The following is a 19,542-nucleotide window of genomic DNA, read 5'->3' as shown; positions in this document are numbered from 1 at the left end:
AGTAACTGCATCTGCATGTCATAAATGTCATGATTAGATTAGATTTTTATATCTGTAGTGTATGTCATATGTCATTATGAATTGGAAATGGGGGACCCTGATGTAAACAAGACGAAAGTCTTTCTCTGGTCTGCATCCCCTTAACAATTGTGTGTATTGAGCCGTACTGTATTGTACCCATTCTGCAATCTGTTAATACAATTTCCAATCAATCAATCAAACTCTGCAATTAGATGGTGGGAGAAGTAAGTGCTATGTTTCTGTGTTCGTTTTCATTGTAAGTAAGGCCATGTCCAGACGAAACCGATTTCTAAGTAAGTAAGTAAAGATTTATTTATAAAGCACCTTTCATACATGATGTCATGCAGCTCAAAGTGCTGTACACAAACATACGTATATATGTAAAGCATCACATTAATAAGACAACAGTAATAAAAGTACAGCAAATAGGCAAAGCACAGTAAAATAACACATTTCAGTAAAAGATCAATACATAAAATTAATAAAAACATTTCAATAAGATACTCTCTTTCCCTAAGGCATGGTACACTATTTGTAATCTAGACTGTATAGGTACGTTTGAAATTTTCCTTTAAAGATGTGTATGGAGCTGGCGTTCCTGATGTGTGTTGGATGGTAGCGTGTTCCATAGTTTTGGGGCATAGTTGGCAAATGCCCGATCCTCTTTTGGTTTCTGGGTGTGTCTAATAAACCTGTAGTGGATGACCGTACCGTTCTTGAGGGCAGATAACTAACTAGGGAATTTGCTATGTATTTTGGGCCTTGCTCATTAACACATTGACCGCCAGCAGCAGGGGGCGCGGATCCCCCTTCATCGCCAGGTCTTTATTCAATGGATATAGTTTTAGACTGTGACATTTGCGAGTGCTTAAAATATATCTTATATTATATCTATGGGTCTAATAACGCCGTCGACTGTCAGTGAGTTGCTTCCAGTCAACATGCCCAAAACAGATTGTTTTTTCATCCGTACATTTCCATTTTATACCGTTTTGAATAGAGTATGGTTTGGGTGCTTTTGAGTAATTCCAGGAAAAAGATGAGAAAAAGGCATTTTACTGTAATCCAGTCATCACGTTATAATTTTTTGGCTGATTATCTAATCATCCTGAAATCAATGCTAGATTATCATTATTATATCTCGTTGTGCATACATGAAATGACCCCCCCCCCCACCACAGTCAACGGTAATAAGCACATACACTTACACACAGATAGCTGTGATCGCGGTAGAAATAAATGTCAGATCAACGATCAAATTTATATATAGTGTTCTTACCTTGTATCTGATGTAATGCAAAAGAAATAATCCAAATATCTGATCGCAATTCCAAATACTGCTCGTGGAGGTCCGTACCATGCTACCGACCGTTTCACAATGACGGGCGTTACTGTTCGATGCCATCGTTGTATAGAACTGGCTTGCCTGAGTATTTAAACCCTGCCCGCCTGGCTCAGATCGGCTCCTAAAACACACCAGCCCATTTTCAATGAGATGCAATAGCTCCGCATGGCAGTAGAGGGCGGTGTTGACCGCCTGCCAGCTCAGACAGGGTCTGAAGGGTATACCAGAGGCTGCAGCTATATGAATTATGAATAGATATAGCGAATAAACGAAATAACGATCCCAAAAACGAGTTAACTCGTTTCTGGCGCTGAACGCATGGTGGGCAATAACGAGTTAACTAGTTTCCGGTGCAGATTGTGTTAAGAGCTTTATATGTCAGGGAAAGGACCTTAAAATCAATTCTATAAGTTATTGGCAGCCAGTGCAGAGTGGCTAGGACTGGAGTGATATGTTCTCTTCTCCAGACGAAACCGATTTCTAAGTAAGTAAGTAAAGATTTATTTATAAAGCACCTTTCATACATGATGTCATGCAGCTCAAAGTGCTGTACACAAACATACGTATATATGTAAAGCATCACATTAATAAGACAACAGTAATAAAAGTACAGCAAATAGGCAAAGCACAGTAAAATAACACATTTCAGTAAAAGATCAATACATAAAATTAATAAAAACATTTCAATAAGATACTCTCTTTCCCTAAGGCATGGTACACTATTTGTAATCTAGACTGTATAGGTACGTTTGAAATTTTCCTTTAAAGATGTGTATGGAGCTGGCGTTCCTGATGTGTGTTGGATGGTAGCGTGTTCCATAGTTTTGGGGCATAGTTGGCAAATGCCCGATCCTCTTTTGGTTTCTGGGTGTGTCTAATAAACCTGTAGTGGATGACCGTACCGTTCTTGAGGGCAGATAACTAACTAGGGAATTTGCTATGTATTTTGGGCCTTGCTCATTAACACATTGACCGCCAGCAGCAGGGGGCGCGGATCCCCCTTCATCGCCAGGTCTTTATTCAATGGATATAGTTTTAGACTGCGACATTTGCGAGTGCTTAAAATATATCTTATATTATATCTATGGGTCTAATAACGCCGTCGACTGTCAGTGAGTTGCTTCCAGTCAACATGCCCAAAACAGATTGTTTTTTCATCCGTACATTTCCATTTTATACCGTTTTGAATAGAGTATGGTTTGGGTGCTTTTGAGTAATTCCAGGAAAAAGATGAGAAAAAGGCATTTTACTGTAATCCAGTCATCACGTTATAATTTTTTGGCTGATTATCTAATCATCCTGAAATCAATGCTAGATTATCATTATTATATCTCGTTGTGCATACATGAAATGACCCCCCCCCCCCCACCACAGTCAACGGTAATAAGCACATACACTTACACACAGATAGCTGTGATCGCGGTAGAAATAAATGTCAGATCAACGATCAAATTTATATATAGTGTTCTTACCTTGTATCTGATGTAATGCAAAAGAAATAATCCAAATATCTGATCGCAATTCCAAATACTGCTCGTGGAGGTCCGTACCATGCTACCGACCGTTTCACAATGACGGGCGTTACTGTTCGATGCCATCGTTGTATAGAACTGGCTTGCCTGAGTATTTAAACCCTGCCCGCCTGGCTCAGATCGGCTCCTAAAACACACCAGCCCATTTTCAATGAGATGCAATAGCTCCGCATGGCAGTAGAGGGCGGTGTTGACCGCCTGCCAGCTCAGACAGGGTCTGAAGGGTATACCAGAGGCTGCAGCTATATGAATTATGAATAGATATAGCGAATAAACGAAATAACGATCCCAAAAACGAGTTAACTCGTTTCTGGCGCTGAACGCATGGTGGGCAATAACGAGTTAACTAGTTTCCGGTGCAGATTGTGTTAAGAGCTTTATATGTCAGGGAAAGGACCTTAAAATCAATTCTATAAGTTATTGGCAGCCAGTGCAGAGTGGCTAGGACTGGAGTGATATGTTCTCTTCTCTTTGTATGAGTTAGTAATCGAGCCGCAGAGTTTTGGATAAGCTGAAGCTTCCCAATGGTTGCTTTGGGAAGACCAGTGAACAGTGCATTACAATAGTCAAGCCGGCTTGAGATAAAAGCATGAATCAGTGTCTCTGCATCCTTTTTATTTACTAATGGTCTTACTTTCGCTATGTTTCTTAGGTGAAGGAATGATGTTTTCATGGCCTTATTAATATAATATGGGACTTAAAGGTCAGGTCTGAGTCCAAAATGACACCTAGGCTTGTAACCTCAGTCTTTATAATGTCAGACTCCCCAGGTTTCCATACAGCACTTCCCTTTTCGCTTTTGGGCCGATCAATAGGATTTCAGTCTTGCTTTCGTTTAACTTTAGGAAGTTATTGTTCAACCACTTCTTTATTGCTAAAAGACAGTTTGTAATGGACTGTATGGCTGTAGTGTTATTTGTTTCTGCGGAGATATATAGCTGCGTATCATCGTCATAACTATGGAAGCATACATTGTGGTCTCTAATGATGTCCCAGAGGGGCAGCATATTAGCGAGAAGAGTAATGGGACCAAGGCAGCTTCCTTGTGCAACTCCAAAGTTGCTGTCATGTTTCTCTGATACATTGTCTCCAAGCTTAACATAGAACTTTCTCCCCTTAACACTTTGAGTGCCAGCCACGAGAAATCTCATTAGTTCATGCCATGCGTTGAGTGCCAAGAACAAGAAATCTCGTTATTTAATCGTTATTTTTTTTTTATCGATTTCTGTTAGGATTGGGGGTGCTGTGAGGGTGAGAACGCAATTTGCAGAACGGGAAGAAGGAGGCAGAGACGGCAGGATACGTGGAAATATAAATAGGTTTACTAGGACGACAAAATAATACAAAACAACACTGAAGTGGACGGGAAAACAAAGATGAACGAAAACGGGATATATAAACTACTTACAGCACAGACAAACATGAAACAAGGCAAGGAGAGGCACGAAGGGCAAGGGAACACGGAGTAAGTGAGGGTACGATGAGGGTAGAGGAGACAATGACGCCACGAGGAAGTGATGACAAACAGACACCTAAATACCAACACTAATTAACAACGATCAACACCTAGCAGGGCCAGGCCAAAACACAGAATCAATAACAACCTAGACACAAAAGGCAATGACACCATAAGCACAACTAGACACAAAAGGCAATGACACACACAACAACCAGACAGGGGGACGACATCAAACACAGATAGGGATGGCCCAAGATAACAGATAATTAGAAATAAATTCTATTACTTTGAACCAACATAAGATGGCCGCCTGCACCATCAGGCTTTGGTCTGTCACTGGATCCATAGCTTCCTCTCCAACAGACAACAGAAGGTCAAAATAAACAACATCACATCCCACCCTCTATATCTCAGCACAGGAGCCCCCCAAGGCTGCGTCCTTTCACCCTGGCTTTTCTCCCTATACACCAACCTGCTCATATCCCTCCACAACTCCGTCAAAATATACAAATATGCAGACAACACAACCCTTATAGGCCTCATCACAGACAATAATGAAACAGAATAACAGAATATTATGGTCAATCGTATCAAACGCTGCACTAAGGTCCAATAGGACAGGAATTGAGACTTTGCCAGCATCGGAGTTTAGCCTGAGGTCGCTAACTATTTTAGTAAGGGCAGTTTCAGTGCTGTGATTTGTTCTGAAGCCTGTTGTGGTGAAATTCAATAGGCCTTGACGAGATAACAGATTACAATGTTATATCTAACAAGATGCTGAAGCACGCTTTGATGATGAAATGCACGTTGTTGTTGTTGTTTTTATTTTTATTTTTTCGTATCCCTATCTGCAAGGCAGCACATGGCTGCTGTGGATGATATTGAGACACAAGAATATAGTAGAATATCTGCTGTCACAAAGGCATTTCACATTTTGAAATGTTGAAAGTACTGTACAACCGCTCTACTCAAATTGAAAGAGAAACATGTTGCAATCTTGATTCAGTCATTCATCAGTTCTTACCAGGGCCGCGGGAAGTCCGCGGGAAGTGGGGGTGCTGAGATATTGATCGTTTTTGATATTTTTTTTTTAAATATATATATATATTTTTAATAAAATATATATATTATATAATTATACTTGTAGTTGTATTGTCTGCGAGACATCGCCACCACGCAACAAGTCAAAATGCTTGCTATCTGCAAACAGCTCCACTGTCTGTGTGTATACTCTGCTTTGGTCAAATCACATTCAGCGTGGGTGGGGCCTGAGAGTGCTGGGGCTGACGTTCTGTAGATGGATACTATTGAGTCAGAGCGTTCAACAGGGTCTGAGACGTGTTATGAGGGTGTGCTGAGAAGTGATATAATAATAACGTCATAGGTTTACCACTCTGGTAAACCAACACTCTCGTTCACTAGAGACCGCGCTCTCACGCTCAGCTCTGCGGAGCGTGCGAGACAAACATGTAACCGTTTTGATGCACACATCACAGCCCAGCTTACCCCACCTGTTGCGCCCTCCCTCTGCAATTCGTTCCCCGCATACATGATCGCCGACATGCAAAAGGTCTTCGACCACCCTCCCGGGGGCTCGGATAGTTCTGCTGGCTTGTTCACGCCAGGGAAACCGCAGATATATATTCCTTTACTGCAAATTCAGCGTCCCAAAACGATTCCAGACTGCGTCTATTTTTTTTACCAACGGATTTCCAGTTCCGCGTTGACGCTTCCAGGCCGCGTCTATTCGAATCCCAACCGGTTCATGCGTCGGCTACACGCTGTTAACAACACTGCATTATCGAGACAGCGCCCCTATGACGATCTGGCAATGAATTCCAAGAGTAGGGTAAATCTGCAGTGCCGCTCCGCTCTGTGACATTGAGTAGCCTCGGTTACAATGGAATAAATAAAGCCAAAACAACCTTGCAGTTGCAGTTACACTCCCCGCCAGCGGGGGGAGCTGCAGCCCCCGCCGCACCCCCAGTTGCCGCGTCCCTGGTTCTTACCAGTTATCTCTTTTGTATTCAGTGTCAACATATTTCACCTTACCAAGTTTGTGAAGAGATTAATGTGTGCCTAATGAGTCAGACTATGATGCTGGCCATGTGCCATAGCCTTTACTATCTTCGATTGGCCTGTGGAACAGGTGTTTCAGAAACTGAGCACAAAACCTTGAGGAACCATTCATGTATTCAAACTGCAATGGGTTGATGTTACTAGGGAGGGAGGCACAGATGTAATCCTTGACCAGCCTCTCAAAGCATTTCATGACCACAGAGGTGAGTACCACCGGTCTGTAGTCATTTAGGCCTGCTGGGGAGGAGTTTTTTGGTACAGGGATTATAGTGGACACCTTGAAGCAGGCAGGGACCATGGACTCGGCCAGGGATATATTGAATATAGTGGTGAACACCGGGGCCAGCTGATTTGAACAGGACTTGAGTATTTGTCCTGTTATCCCATCTGGGCCTGCAGCTTTCCTAGTGTTTACCCCCATGAACGCTCTTCTCACGCTGTGTTCCGTCAATGAGAGAGTGTGTCCCCCTCACAGATGTGCGTGCCACCGGTCTGTAGTCATTGAGACATGTTGGGGAGGTTTTCTTTGGTACAGGGATGATGGTAGACAGCAGGTGGGGACTACTGACTCCGCCAGGGATCGATTAAATATGGCGGTGAACACAGGGGCTAGCTGGTTAGCACAGGACTTAAGTATGCGTCCTGTTATTCCGTCTGGGCCAGCAGCTTTTCTGGTGTTCACCTGCATAAATGCTCTTCTCACACTGTGTACCGACAATGAGAGAGCGTCCCCCCGCGGATGCCCCCCCCCCTCCACAACAGCCGACGCAAAGAGTTGAGTTTGTCCGCGAGAGAGGCGTCGTCGCTCCCCATTGAGGGGGCGCTGACTTTGTAGTCAGTTATCGTCCTCAGTCCCCGCCATAAGCCTCTTGTGTCATTCTGTGCCATTTGTGTCTCCATTTTGTCAGCATACGTCCGTTTTGCAAGTTTAACAGCCTTGCGCAGAGTATAGACTGTAGCCTTATACTCCTCCATGTTTCCTGACTCTCTGCGCAGGTTGTAGGCAGTGGTGCGAGATTTCAGAGCTGCTCTGATAGTACTATCCACCCACGGCTTCTGGTTTGGGAACACCCGCAACTTCTTTGTGGGGATAATACTGTCGGCATGTGATGTTATGAAACTCACGACCGTGTCTGCGAACTCGCTGACGTTACTGGCGCTTCCTTGAAACATCCCCCAGTCTACGTCCTCGAGAGCGTCCTGAAGTGTGGCCTCTGATTGGTCGGACCATTTTTTTGCCTCACGTGACACGACGGTGTCACGTGATCTCTGTCTGTAGGCAGGGATCAGGTAAATGGAGTCATGGTCGGACGTGCTAGTCGCCCCCGCTAGTGGCGGAGCCGGTACAGCTTTGTAGCCGGCTCTGAACGGGGTGTAGCAGTGGTCGAGCGTGTTTTCCCCTCTGGTGGAGCAGGCGATGTGCTGAAAGAAGGATGGCATCACTTTTTTCAGATTTGCCTGATTGAAATCGCCAGCTACGATCATGGCTGCGTCCAGGTGTTTTATCTGATGAATGCTGAGATGCTCCGCCAGTTCCGCCAGGGCCCTGGCGGTGTTTGCCTGGGGAGGGATGTATACTGCAGTCAAAATGATGGCCGTGAATTCTCAGGGTAGGTGGAATGGGCGGCATTGAATGGCCAGATGTTCCAAATCCGGCGAGCATGAACGGGAGAGTACCTTTACCTCCTTGGGATTAACCCAGCCATTGTTGGTAATGAGGCAGACACCCCCGCCGATGCTCTTACCGGAGGCTTCCGTGCGATCCGCTCGGAAGCCGGTGAAGGAGTCCGAGGGAGAGACGCTATGGTCTGGAGTCGCTGGCTTCAGCCATGTCTCCGTGAAGCACATAGCGTTACAGTCTCTCATATCTCGCTGGAATCGGACCCTCGCTCTCAAATCGTCCATCCTCCCCTCCAACGAACGTGCATTCGCCAGAAAGATGGATGGGATTGCCGGGCGGTAAGCAGATATTTTTAACCTCAGTCTGATTCCTCCTCTATGTGTTTCATTGGGTTTTTAGCCCTAGTTGCACTTTTGTTGCAACCCCAGTTATCCCATTAGTTCCCCCAAACTTAGGTCTGTTATGTTAAGCTAAGAAATCTGCTAAGAAGCATATTATTTATTATTATTTTATTTCATTGGGTTTTTAGCCCTAGTTGCACTTTTGTTGCAACCCCAGTTATCCCATTAGTTCCCCCAAATTTAGGTCTGTTATGTTAAGCTAAGAAATCTGCTAAGAAGCATATATTTTATTTCATTGGGTTTTTAGCAATAGTTGCACTTTTGTTGCACTTTTTTGTGTTTATTTCATGTTTTGAAAGATTGCGTATTACTGCAATTTTTTTTTACATAAATCATAAATCATCAAAATTGTTGGGTCGCGACTTAATGACTAAGGAAAATGTTGGGTCCCGAGGCTAGACCAGTTGAGAACCACTGCTTTAGAACACCATCGAGTATGTCCAAATTCGCACAAAATAATCCCAGCTGCTGGAGGGAATGTGGGGAGAAGAATGCTGACCATACACATATACAAAAAAATATATATATACAAATCTACTGGTCAGATATTTTACACATAATGGAACAGATGTTCGAGAAAGTGGGGTATCTAGAAAAACATGATATACTGTTAGGAACACGCCCCAAAAACCTACAAAAAGAAGAATTATACCTTTTATTTTATTTTGAGAGCTACAGCACTTAAGCAAATAACAAGAGCTTGGAAAAAACTTGAACCCTCGAAAGTAAACAAATGGTTAGAAACTGTAGAGGACATATATAGTATGGAAAAGGTAACCTACAAAATCAATAAGAATGAAAATATGCTGGGAAAAAGATGGGGTCTCTTTAAACTATGGAAAGGTACTAGATGACAGACAGATCAGTCTTTGAGAAGAGGATTTAAGTAACATGAAACAGTAATATCTTGATCTACTACTCAATTGTTGGGGAACACCCCTTAGGCCTACACCTACAATGAAAATTCAAGCCTTTTTACTTATTATTTATTTTTATTTTTTTTACTTTATTTCCGTTCTAATAATTTATTTATTTATTATTATTATTATTATTATAAATTTTTTTTTTATATATGTATGTGGGGACGAGTAGGGATGGATATTAGATGTATACCATGGATGGATACTAGGTATACCAGTCCAGGATCTATACTGGTACTCACCCTTTTGTTTGTGTTTTTGTCTCTTGTTTTTGTATGGGTGATGGGTAAAAAATAAAAATAAAAAAAAGTGTCAAGATTTAAAATATGCGTATGTACATTTGTGTGTGTGTAAGTAAGTATGGATATGTGCAGTTATGTATGAGTATGTGGGTACACATACTATACCTAAATGTAAAGTGACTTTCTTTGACACAATAAAGTATACATTTTTTTTTTAATAACACCAGAGATCGGCAGTGTCCCATCAGAAACATTGAAGGTCAACTTTGGGAGGATATCTAAGGATGAAATAACCAGAGCCATCAAAAAGATGAAGGCTGGAAAAGCACCAGGAGTTGACAACATCCCCCCTGATATTCTGAAAGCTGATCCCAAAGCGACCACAGAGGTTCTATACCACCTCCTCAACAAGATCTGGGATACAGAGGTAATCCCAATAGAATGGAAAATGGGCTTAATGGTCACCATTCCAAAAAGAGGAAACCTCAGTGAATGCAACAACTGGAGAGGCATAATGCTCCTGTCCGTCCCTAGCAAGGTTCTTTGTAGGATTATCTTAGATAGGATACAAGCAGCCTTAGGTGGTCAGTTGAGGAAAGAGCAAGCAGGTTTTAGGAAGGATAAGTCATGCACAGACCTTGCTACTTTAAGAATTATCATCGAGCAGTGTGTTGAGTGGCAAAACTCCCTGTACATGAATTTTGTATACTTTGAAAAAGCCTTTGACAGCCTAGATAGGGAAGTGCTTTGGAAACTCCTAGGTCACTATGGCCTACCCTCTAAGATCATCAACCTAATAAAGAACATGTACCAGGATTTCAATGGCCGGGTGATCTGCAAGGGCAAACTGTCAGACACCTTTGCTATCACAACAGGGGTGCGGCAGGGTTGTCTTCTTTCTCCTTTGATTTTCCTCATTGCCATTGACTGGATCATGAGAAGAACAACTGAAAATCAACGGACAGGAATCCAGTGGACCTTGTTTACCCATCTCGTGGACCTGGATTTCGCAGACGACCTTGCACTGACTAGTATCTGAAAACCACACACACATGCAACAGAAGACAGATAGGTTACAGACTAACAGTGACCAGCTTGGACTCAAGATCAACACCGGAAAAACCAAAACCATGAGGTTAAATCCAAAAACACATGATCCAATCACACTGAGGGGAGAGGCCATAGAGGACGTGGAGCACTTCACCTATCTAGGGAGTATCATCAGCAGAGATGGAGGAGCAGAGGGACATAGAGGCACACACCAGCAAAGCAGAGGTAGCATTCAAGATACTCAGGCCAATCTGGTTGTCCAAGCAACTCTCCAACAACACCAAGCTACGGATCTTCAATACCAATGTGAAGACTGTCCTGTTCTACGGCTCTGAAACGTGGAAGACTATCGAGGGCCTCACAAGCAAGATCCAGGTGTTTGTCAACAAATGCCTGTGCTACATCCTCAAGCTGTGGTGGCCCATCAAAACCACAAATGAAGAGCTGTGGAGGATAATCAACCAGGACAGCATAGCTACCACCATCAAAAGGAGAAAGTGGAACTGGATAGGGCATACCCTTAGGAAGGACTCAAACAACATCACTAGACAGGCCTTGGACTACAACCCGCAGGGGAAGAGGAAAGCCGGTAGGCCAAGAAACACCTGGAGACGTTCCACACTCCAAGACCTAAAGAACATCGGAGTGAGCTGGCAAGAAGCAAAAGTCCTGGCCCAGAAGAGAGTGAGATGGAGAGCTCTGGTGGACGCCCTATGCCCCCCAACGGGGTAAAGAGGATTATGTCAAGTAAGTCCAACCTCCCCCGATAAATCAAACTCAGCTTCTTCTATGCAACAGTAGAGTCTGTTCTTCTATATGGCAGTGAATGCTGGTGGAATATTATAGACATTTACGGTGAATTACTAGATATATAACTATTACTATATATATATATATATTATATACTATAATATTCCTATAGTCTCACAGGAAACATACCACATTATATACCATAATGTGAAGTAAATCTACCAGTATTTCTACAATATTTTGTGTGTACTGGAATGCAAAATATTCATATGGATTCAATTGGGAATAGTTTATGTGCCATTTTAAGGGAACTTAAGGACAAATGAATAAACCTTATCCCATAATGTGACAATTATCTGATGACCAGGAATAACCTACTGAAATACAAAATGTCAAACTATCCCTTTTAGAAATGAGGGCATGTCACTTTATTTTTGTTACCTTAACCCTAGTTGGCCCTGTTGTTGTTGTACTAATGGTACAACACAGACAGCTAGGGCTGAAGACTTCCTTGTGACTATTCAGTTCCTGCAGGGAAGCAAGTTTGGATTACACTGGATTGGAGATCTCTCCCATAACTACATCTGTAGACCTAATCTCTGCCCTGTATCTGTTCAAACACGTTCTCATGATCCGATTGCTATCATGTACGTTTAGGATCGCATTTCATTCTGCCCTGTTCTTTTGAGAGATGATTAATTTACTCCCAAGTTATTTGCCATATCTATTCAAACAATATGCCTTGGTTTAGTTAACATGCCTGGGGCCGTGACTGAGAAAATTAATGCATGAATGATCATTGCATTTATCAAGCGAAGCGCTTTGCAATGGACAGTGGAAAAAATAAGCGGATTAAGTCCAAATCAAATAATGTGCAGTAAAATCAAAAGAAAAGTTCAAATCCAGTCAACTGAACTCTTCAGACATAGAGCTGTATAAGTCCATTGTGCAACATATGAACGGCCCATCCCATGTATTTGCACTTGTGTAGTCAATCCCAGTCACTTGCAAAGTGAATGTAATACTGTAACAGAGATGGCGGTTACCCCCGGGTTCACAGCACGGTGGAGACAGTTTTGCTTCTCAAATGAACCATGCTTTCTTTTACGCGCACACACACCCAATATAATAACAACACACTGCTTGACACTCATGATAAACTTCTGGCCGGTCTAGATATACACAGTTCAAGCCAGCTTTCCTAATGCAGCCTCTGCTAGTGTGTGTGTCAATAAGGCCATGTCCACATGAGTATGGATATTTATCAAAACGCACATTTTCCAAGAATTTCGAAAACGCATTTTAAAGTGAAGATTTTTTTAAAATATCCATTTCAGTGGATCTGTGTAGCCATGTTAAACGTATTGTCTATAGAGCAGGGGTCGGCAACTGTTCAGGCCCTCTGCAGTGGCTCCCTGTAGGTTTGAAAAATAAGAATAATATGGAAATAAATAACGGCAATTATTAAAAAAATAAAAATAAAAAATACTCAGACTGCGTAACAGTTGTTCTATGGTATTTGAGATATCGCTTATTGCCACCTACTGGCCCGGCATGCTTGTTGGAGCAATTTACAGTATATGCGTTTCTGCATTTATGTCTGGATGGAGGAACTCTGCCATGTGGACAGGGATTTCTTTTGTGTGAAAATATCAGTTTTGAAAAATATCCATATACGTGTAGTCAGGGCCTAAGCCTTCTATCCAGGTCCAGCATGCTACTAAAAAGAGAGGGCGCAATTAGTCAACAGGTAACACCTGTGCCAATTAACTAACCCTGGCACTGCCCCCGTGATCCACTCCCACCCATCTCTCCCCTGCAGCAGTGCCAAAACCACACCCCACTACCACATACCCCCACCGCCTGATTTAAGTTGGGGTCTAACCCCATCCACCCAAGGAGCAGGAGAGGAAATCAGCCACAGCCATCTGTCCACCGGCCTATGGATCACCTTGATTCACCTTGAGGCTGTAGAGCCAGATACCACCAGGTGAACAATGGGGCTGCACCAGGGACTGTTGGACTTCTCTATTACCCTAATCTCTAGCAGGGCTCTTTATTCTTTCTGAACTACTTTGCTTTTGTGTTCAGGTAACCAGTAAGGTCACTGTCACTCCTGGGCGTTTCGACATGGTGTTGTATGAGGTGTGTGCGTCCTGGCAGGGGGGAGAATATTATCAGTAAAACACTGTTGAAAGTTGGCTACGTCTGTTTTCTGGGGCGATGAGAGATGGTTATCACAAGGGAGTGAGACAGAATGGGTGGAATTTGGCACCCCAGGCCAAATTTATCTCTCTCCTCCTGCATTGTCATCACCAGATGCACAGGCCTCTCTCCATACCTTTAGGAGGTTATGGTGGTGAACCTGTGTAGCCCCTCCCCAGACCACAGTCAGACCGCACAACCTCATAGTCTACATCGCCCAATCACCATGTGACGACAAAGTGTGGTCATTATCATTAAGTGAGTCCTTTTGAGCTGGAAGAGGGAAGCAATACAAGTACTTTATCTCCCGGTGCGAATTGTCTTAGTATAGCTTAGTATAGCCACGCTGTTGTACATGCGCTGTTGATGTTCCTGGGCCTTGAGCTAATTCTCTCGTGATATCTGCCAGAGTGTGTGTAATTTTGCTCTTAGGTCCAGGACGTACTGAGGGCGGGATCCACTAAGAATGGATTGCACGGTGGGAATTGCACTCTTAACTGTGCAGGGTTTGCGTGCGGTGTCTGCTCCGACTTTGCGAGCTATCCACTAAGGACATTGATTGTGCGGATGAGATACCAGCGCAGACACGCCCATTATGTGTGGAGTTTTCCCCTGATCTGCTCCAGCGCAGTTGGCTCGCAACGCTGAGAGAGGCAGAGAGAGAGAGAGCTCGGAGGACGTTCACTTGTTTAAACAAACTGTATAAACGCCATAATACTGTTGATTAAAGTTGGGACTCGGTCCCTTTCAAAGTGGAGCATGGTGCGGTTTGCTGTTGGTGTGAACGCAATCGAACTTTAATTAAGCATTACATCACACGCAGGAGTGGTTTGTGACCAATAAACCATGCCTAGGGGTGGTTGTTAGGCCCGAGGCGCAGCCGAGGGTCGTTAGACCCCCCTAGGCATGGTTTATTGGTCACAAATCACGACTGCACGTGGTGTAAAGCTTTTATACAACTGCCAGATTCATCCAACCTTATTTCTATACAATAAACACACATTAATCGAAGATTTATTGAAAAAACCATCCGCCAGAAAAAGTAGTTCCCACAACTCCATGTGGAAGCAGCTTGAAGTGCATCCAACCAAACTAACACATCCAACTGTGTATTATTGGAATGATTGAGAGAAGTTGCCTCATGTGGAAGCAGCTTGAAGTGCATCCAACCAACTAACACATCCAACTGTGTATTATTGGAATGATTGATTGAAAATTTATTAAAACGTTTTCTTTGCCCTATAGGAAAAAAACGTTTTCTTCGCCCTATTTTTTTATTTATTTCTTTTAGCCTAAACTTAACCAGTTGGAAACCAGGGGTACAGTAATAAAATTAGCAATCAACCAATCAATCAATTCAATAGACCATGCTCACTTAAAACAGCGCTGCTTCTCTCTCAGTCTGACTCCCCCGCTGTTGCAGACAGGAGTGTGTGTGTGCGTGTGTGTGTGTGTGTGTGTGTGTGTGTGTGTCACAGTGTGTGTGTGCGTGTGTGTGTGTATGTGTGTGTGTGTGTGTGTGTGTGTGTGTGTGTGTATGTGTGTGTTTGTGGGTACGCCAGCGTCGGACAGTGTGAGAGAGAACGCTGCAGTCGGAAAGTAGGAAGGAAGAAATTTAAATCAATCAATTAATCTATCAATCAATCCGCGATTTTTCTTTTGTTCTAGATTGAGTCAAGACCCATCAATTACATCATCCAACATTGTTTAAAATACTAACACATTCCCCTTGACAGAATCGCTTCATATTTAGTCGTTATGGTGCTTTCAACATAACCATTTGTTCTCCGCGATCCTGTTTTCTCCCGGAGTGAGCCGGGGAGGGTTATGTGATTTGGTTGTGGGCGGGTCCTGAGCCCAGGACCGTGGATTGTTACCAATAAAGACGTGTGAATGGCCAATCAGAATCGAGAAATTTGCATGCCGTTGTATAATAGTACCTAATCTAGGAAGCGCAGGGTTTTTGGAAGTGAGTGTGAATGAGAGTGTGCGAGCGTGTGTGTGTGTGTGCGAGCGACTGAGAGAGAGTGTGTGTGTGCGAGCGAGCATGAGAGAGCGAGTGTGTGTGCGAGCGAGCGACTGAGAGAGCGTGTGTGTGCAAGCGAGCGACTGAGAGTGTCTGTGCGAGCGAGCATGAGAGAGCGAGTGTGTGCGAGCATGTGTGTGTGTGCGATCGAGCAAGCATGAGAGCGAGTGTGTGAGAGTGTGTGTGTGTGCAAGCGACTGAGAGAGAGTGTGTGTGCGAGCGAGCATGAGAGAGAGAGCGAGTGTGTGCGAGCGTGTGTGTGTGCGAGCGAGCATGCGCGAGCGAGTGTGTGAGAGCGCGCACGTGTGTGCGAGCGAGCATGAGAGAGCGAGTGTGTGAGAGCGTGTGTGTGTGCGAGCGAGCATGAGAGAGCGAGTGTGTGAGAGCGTGTGTGTGTGCGAGCGGGATTTTCCTGAAAATGATCTGTCCAATAGAATGAACGACTTGGCGACTGCATGTCCTTTGTTTACATATTAGGTTAGCTCAGAAAAGGGCAGTGTGAACGCAAACCAAAATCAAACAATGTATCATTCTCACATTTGGTCCACCAGAAAGTCCGGACTGTCCATGGACTTTCAGATGTGAACACGGCCATAGCGTTTAGGGCTTTGCGCTTATGTACCACCATGTCTGTGAAGACGGTAGGTGTGTAGCTAATAACTGCTTGGTGCAATTTGCACAGGCTTTGTGGATTTGGAGCAATTCTGGACGGGGCTCATTTGCATAGAAAGGGGACATGTTCCGCCCATATTACCTAATTTAAATACGCGCCAATTGCACCGGACGCAATGCTGACGGAACGCAGTTGCCACCTCATTTCACCCGTTGCACGTCCAAACTGAGTTTCAAATCCATATGCACCGGCTTTGCGTTGGAAAAAGCCGCACAAACTCTTTGTGGATCCCACCAGTGTGTGTAGTTTTGCAGAGACATCTATAATGTCTAATAGTATTGATAAATACATGAAGGACATAAAATCATAATGGAATTGTAATGAAAAAGAATACTCCCACTAGGATAACAACAAAAAACATTTATTCAAAGGCAGCTGATCATCCAGGCGTGCTTTGAGGAGTTGAATTCTAAGTGAGGTTTCAGTTTGCTGAAGGTGATGACAGAGGATGGACTTTTTTTTTGTTGAAGATATTTTCTTTTAAATTTAAATTACATTTGTGATTGACAATCTTTGTTGTGATACTTTTATGAGCATAAACATTTATGTCATCAACATTTGGTTGAAAACAAAATAGGCCACCACAAATGCGACCAAACATTTAAAAATTAAATGTATTTGCCATGAAGGCAAAATTATTTTTATTATTTCAGTTAACAAACTTTGCCATCTTATTTATATTGAAACATATTTTTTAATAAATTGTATAGTACATTTTGCTCTGGTAATCCACTAGAAATCCACCCCTCTGGTGGGATCAAGATAATCAATTTTTTTGGGATCAAACTGATCCCAATCCTGTGTTGTCGGTTTGAACTCCCCGTTTTGAAGATTTTATCCAGATTAAAGCTTGGATTTGATTTCCTGATCTGATCGGATATAAAAAGTGATCCTAATCCTGTTTTTTGGTTTTCAACTACCCAAAATCCAAATCTGATCCGATCAGATAGGGATTAAAAGTTTTGAACTCTGGGCCCAGGCGATCAGGATGCTCAATGACAATGACCCTATGTAACAACCCATCATCTACACACACTGCACACAGATCCACACACTCACTTTAAACAAACACTCACCTTACCACTCACTGTATTCACTTTAGACACTTTAACACACTTTATATTTATCTATTATTAAAGAGATTTGCACTACATTCATACCTCATTTGCACCCTACCCTACGTTTTGTACCTCTGCATTGTACCTCACTGTTACTCATTTTACTCTGTATTGTATATTGTATATATTTATATTGACTTTACTTACTTCTTAATAACCTTTTTTACTTACTTTCTTTTTACTGTATGTAGCACACTCTCAGGGGCTCATACAGAAACAAGCATTTCATCATAAAGTATTCTGTATTTTGTTGTGACAAATAATAAACAAACTTGAACTTGAAACTAGTTGTGCTCTTAGGTTCAGGATGTACTGAGTGTGTGGAGTTTTGCTCTTATATTCAGGACTTACTGAGCATGTGTAGTTTTGCTGAATTTCATTTTTTTTCTTGGACCTTCCTCCATACAGTTTCCTGCCAAACAGCAGCTCAAAGGGAGAAGATCCCGTAGAGGACTGGGGTACCTCTGTCACTGCAAACAACAGAGGGTCTAGTATCCCAATTGTGTGCATTCTCGTGAATTAACTTATGGATCATAGACTCCAGGTTTTTATTGAACCGCTCCATAGTCCCTGTCGGTCTGAGGATGATACACACTGGTTCTTATTGACTGAATGCCCAACAACCCATGCAGTGTCCAGTAGTGTCCACGACATAGAAGCAGTGCCCTGGTCAGTCAGAATTTCTTCGGGAGATGGCATGAAACAGTGGTTGTGCAACACTCTTGCTTCCCTGCACTGGCTCCCGGTAAACTCCAGGATCAATTTCAAGGTCCTGGTGTTCGCCTAAAGAGCCCTCCATGGGCAAGCCCCCCCCCCTACATTAACAAGCTCATTCATCCACTTTCCTCCAGCCGGTCACTGCGGTCATCCCATCAGGAGCTCCTGGTGGTGCCCAGGACCAGGCTCAAAACCAAAGGGGACCGAGCTTTTGCAGTGACTGCCCCAAGGCTCTGGGACGCCCTCCCCTTAAACCTGAAAACCACTCCCTCAGAGCCCATTTTTAAAAGGCAGCTAAAAACGTACTTCTACAGGCAGGCTTTTTAAACACCCATAGCCGTTTCTTTTGGTTTATGTCTTGTTGTTTTTATTTTGTTGTTGTCTGTTCTGTTGTTTTAGCTAATTTTAATGTTTTTTCTTCTCTTCACATGTTTTATTTCTTGTATTTTTACTGATGTTTTAAAATGCTGTGAAGCACTCTGTGCACTTGTGCTGAGAAGGGCGCTATAAAAATTGTTTTACTTACTTACTTTGCGGATATGCTGTGCGGCGACAATGCCTAGGGATATCGTGTTGCGTCATCCATCAAAAGATAGTTATATTTGTCCTCAGGAGGAAATTATTTTACACAGTAGGGCGTGTTGTGTCACACAGCAGAGATGAGGACATATATACCACAGACTGGATTTCACGTAACTTCAAATGTTACTTTGTTGTTACCTTTCTGCACATGGGTAGTCTATCTATACCTATGGCCAGAGGGAAGGCCTTTCTGCACATGGGTATAGTCTATACCTACGGCCAGAAGGAAGGTCTTTCTGCACATGGGTAATCTATATACCTATGGCCAGAGGGAAGGCCTTTCTGCACATGGGTAGTCTATACCTACAACCAGGGACCAGAGAGACAGGGAGACAGGGACAGGGGTGAGAGAGCTCCCGTGTTCGCAATGGGCAGATATAGGAGCAATAAATACATATATTATATGCATACATAGTAGTTATACAATCAAGGTATGTGAAGTATGAAGTAGGTATGAAAATGATAAAAGGTCTCTGGCATCCCTCCAGAACCTGGGTCTGCTGATGCCTCTGGGCATGGAGCGCCTCCAAGTGCTGATGATGCACCACAGACTGCTCCCTTTGTATCACCGCCATCTCCACTAGCATCTGCACATTGCTGTCATCCTTGCTGTGTTGAGTCTGCGTATAGACCACCAATGTACTAGATGAGGCTGTTACTCCTGGTTTCTCTACCCAACACAGGACGGTGGAGACAGTTTTGCTTTTCCAATGAACCACGATTTATTTTTTACACCCACACACACAATATAACGATGCACTGCTTTGACACTCATAATAAACTTCTGGCCGGTCCACATAT

The 19,542-nt window shown here is 43.2% G+C and overlaps 1 protein-coding gene across 3 annotated transcripts in view; it reads left to right on the top strand.

Annotated features, from left to right (window-relative positions):
- The window catches only part of gdpd2 (glycerophosphodiester phosphodiesterase domain containing 2), a 118,467-nt gene that overhangs the window by 275 nt on the left and 98,650 nt on the right, over positions 1–19,542 (top strand). The gene's annotated exons all lie outside the window — the stretch shown is intronic.

This window comes from Notolepis coatsorum, assembly GCF_963971535.1.
Source record: "Notolepis coatsorum genome assembly, chromosome: 16".
Lineage (NCBI taxonomy): Eukaryota > Metazoa > Chordata > Actinopteri > Aulopiformes > Paralepididae > Notolepis > Notolepis coatsorum.
This window is presented reverse-complemented; position numbering and strand designations above follow the sequence as displayed.